This window comes from Prionailurus viverrinus, chromosome X (genome assembly GCF_022837055.1).
Source record: "Prionailurus viverrinus isolate Anna chromosome X, UM_Priviv_1.0, whole genome shotgun sequence".
NCBI lineage: Eukaryota > Metazoa > Chordata > Mammalia > Carnivora > Felidae > Prionailurus > Prionailurus viverrinus.
This window is the reverse complement of record NC_062579.1, coordinates 54,434,244-54,438,090: the sequence shown is the minus strand read 5'-3', so window position 1 is coordinate 54,438,090 and position 3,847 is coordinate 54,434,244.

Sequence of the window (3,847 nt, the reverse complement as noted above, 5' to 3'; positions counted from 1 at the left end):
AAAATTATTATATGATGGGCTTGTTACATAATAAGGGTTTAATAAATTATAGCTACTCTTTTATAACTTTATATCCCTGAGGTAATAACAAACAAGAGGATTTGAGGTCATTTTCTTTTGTCATTTTCTCTTTTTTAAACCTTTTATTTGAAATAATTAGAGACTCACAGGCAGGTGCAAAAATAGCACATAGAATTACATGAGCTCTGTAGCATTATACTTTTTGCCAGATTTTGGAAATTATCAGCTTTAATTTCCTTGAATATTTTGTCAGTTCCACAACCCTTCTCCTTTTTTCTGGAACCTAGATGACATGAATGTTAGATCTTTTATTATTATTATAGCTTTCATGGTTCTGTTCATTTTTTTTTCCAGTCTATTTTCTTTCTGTTGTTCATTTAGGGTCAATTCTATTTATTTGTGTTCAAGTTTACTTATTATTTCCTGCCCATCTGCATTTTGCTGTTGAACCCATCCAGTGTGTTTGTTTATTTATTTTATTTTTTCAACTTTATTTCTATTTGGTTTATTTTTTATAACTTCTATTTCTTTGCTGAGATTTTCTTATTCATTTGTTTCAAAAGTCTTCATAATTGCTTGTTGAAGCATTTAATAATAACTGCTTCAAATACTTATCAGATCATTACCATATCTGAGTCATGTTGGTGTTGGCATCTGTTGATTGTTTTTATTCATTCAAGTTGTGATTTTCTGGTTCTTGATATGATGAGTGGTTTTTTATTGTATCCTGGACATTTTTAGTATTATGTTATGATACACTAGATCCTATTTAAATCTTGTTATATTTTAGCAGACAAGTCACCCTGGTTAGGTTTCATGTGCAGGCGTTTTCTTTTTGATGATCTTGACAGTTTTGAGGAGAATCAGTCAGGTACTTTGTAGAATACCCTCAATTCCATTGTGGTTGTACCATTTCATGAGGGTTTCTATTTCTCTACATCCTCACCAATACTTGTTATTTTCTGTACTTTAAAAAAATAATAGCCATTATAATGTGTGAATTTCATTGTGGCTTTGATATGAAATTCCCTAAAATTAGTGATGTTGAGAATTTTTTCACATGCTTTATGGCCATTTGTATTCTTCTTTTGAAGAATGTCTATTTAAGTCCTTTGCCCATTTTTGAATTGAGTTGTTGTTTTGCTATTGAATTGTAGAAGTTCTTTGTATATTCTGTATATTAATCCCTTATCCCAGATCTATGATTTGCAAATATTTTCCCTCATTGCATGGATTGCCTTTCAACCCTATTGATGGCATCCTTGATGAACAAAAGTTTTAAATTTTGATGAAATCAAATTTATTTATATATTCTTCTGTTGCCTGTGCATTTGATATCATAGCCAAGAAATCATTGCCAAAGCTAATTCCATGGAGATTTTCCCTTATGTTTTCTTCTGAGTTTTATGATTTTAGCTTTTACACTTAGGTATTTGATCCATTTGTGTTAATTTTTATATATGATGTAAGATAAGGGTACAACTTTATTATTTTGCATGTGGACATCAGTTTTTCCAGCACCATTTGTTGAAGACTGTCCCTTCCCAATTGAATGATTTTGGCAGACTTGTCAAAAAAAAAAGACTGACCATTTTTGCAAAGGTGTATTTTTTGAGCTCTTTATTTTGTTGATCTATATGTCTGTTTTGTGCCATTTTCACACTGCTTTGATTACTGTAGCATCATAATAAATTTTGATATCAGGAAGTATGAGTCCTCCAAAAGTGTTCTTCCTTTTCAAGATTGTTGAGTTATTCAAGATCCCTTGAAATTACATATGAACTCAGGATGGGTTTTTATATTTCTACAAAATTGTAGTTGGGTTTTTGATAGGAATTACATTAAATCTGTAGATTTCTTTGGGTAGTATTAACATCTTAACAATATTGATTCCTCCAATCTGTGAACATGGAATGTCCTTCCATTTATTTCTGTCTTTAATTCCTGTAGCAATGTTTTGTGGTTTACAGTGTACAGATCTCTCACATCTTTGGTTAAATTTATTCTTAAATATTTTATTTGTTTTTGATGTTATAAATAGAATTATGGGATTATTTTCTTAATTTCATTTTCAAATTATTTATTAATGCATGAAAATGTAACTGTTTTGTGTATTGATTTTGTGTCCTGGAATTTTGCTGAATTTGATTCTAAAAAAATTGTGGAATCTTTAGGGGTTTTTACATATAAGATCATGTAATCTATGAACAGAGATTATTTTATTTCTTTTCCAACTTGAATGCATTTTATTTAATTTTCTTGACTAATTGTTCTGGATAAATCTTTCAATAATATGTTGACTTGAAGTGGTAAAGTGGGCACCCTTATCTTGTCCCCGATGTTAGAGGAAAAGTTTCAGTCTCCTACCATTGAGTATGATGTTCACACTGGGCTTTTCATTATAGCTTAAATATATATTTCAGTAATTTTCTTCTATTCCTAGCTTGTTGAGTGTTTTTAACATAAAAGTATGTTGAATTTTGTCAAATGCTTTTTCTGCATAAATTGAGATGATCATGTGGTTTTTCCCCCTCATTCTTTTAATGTGGTGTATTATATTGATTGATTTTCATATGTTCAACCATTCTTGCATTCCAGGAAAGTATCCCACTCGTCATACTATATAATTCTTTTAACATGTTGCTGAATTAATTTTGCTAGTACTTTGTTGAAGATTTTTGCATCAGTGTTCATAAAGGGTAATGGTCTGTATTTTTCTTGTCTTGTAGGTCTTTGATGTCACAATAAAGCTGTCTTCATAAAATAAGGATGTATTCCCTCCTCTTCAATATTTTAGAAGGGCTTGAGAAGGATTGGTATTATTTCTTGAAATGTTTGGTAGAATTCACCAGTGAAGACATCCAGCTCTAGGCTTTTCTTTATTGGGAAGATTTTGGTTACTGATCCAATCTCCTTTCTAGTTATGGGTCTATACAGATTGTCTAGTACTTTATGATTCAGTCTTGGTAGGGTATGTGCTTCTAAGAATTTGTCCAATTAGATTATTTGATTTGTTGATGTACAATTGTTCAAAAAACTCTCTAGTAATCCTGTTTATTCCTGTAACATTGGTAGTAAAGTCACTGCTTTCATTTCTGATTTAAGTAATTTGAGGATTGTCTCTTTTTTCCTTATTCAGTCTACCTGAAGGTTTGTCAATTTTGTTGATTTTTTTTGAAGTCCCAACTTTTGGTTTTGTTGATTTTCTCTATTGTTTTTCTCTTCAATATTTTATTGATCTCTGATCTAATCTTTATTACTTCCTTATGCTAGCTTTGGCTTTAGTTATTTTTCTAGTTCTTTTGGGTGTCATGATAAATTGTTGATTTAAGGTATTTCTTTTTTAATGTAAGCTTTTAAAGCAATAAATTTTTCTCTTAGAACTACTTTAATTCATCCCATATGTTTTAGAATGTTGTCTTTTCATTTTTATTTGTCTCAAGATATTTTCTAATTTCTCTCGTAGTTTCTTCTTTGACTAATTTTTTAAAAAGTATCCACATATTTGAGTATTTTCCTCTACCTTATACTGTTGATTTTTTTTACTTATTTTGAGAGAGAAAGCACAAGCAGGGAAAGGGAAGAGAGGGAGAGAGAGGATCTCAAGAAGGCTCAGCACTGTCAGTGCAGGGCCTGACATGGGGCTCGAACCCATAAACCATGAGATCATGACCTGAACCCAAACCAAGAGTCAGATGCTCAACCAACTGAGCCACCCAGGTGCCCCATGATTTTTCTGTTTTATTCCACTGTGATAAGAGAAAATAGTTTGTGTGATTTCTTTGTAAATTTACTAAGACTTGTTTTGTGTTCTTAATAATAGAGA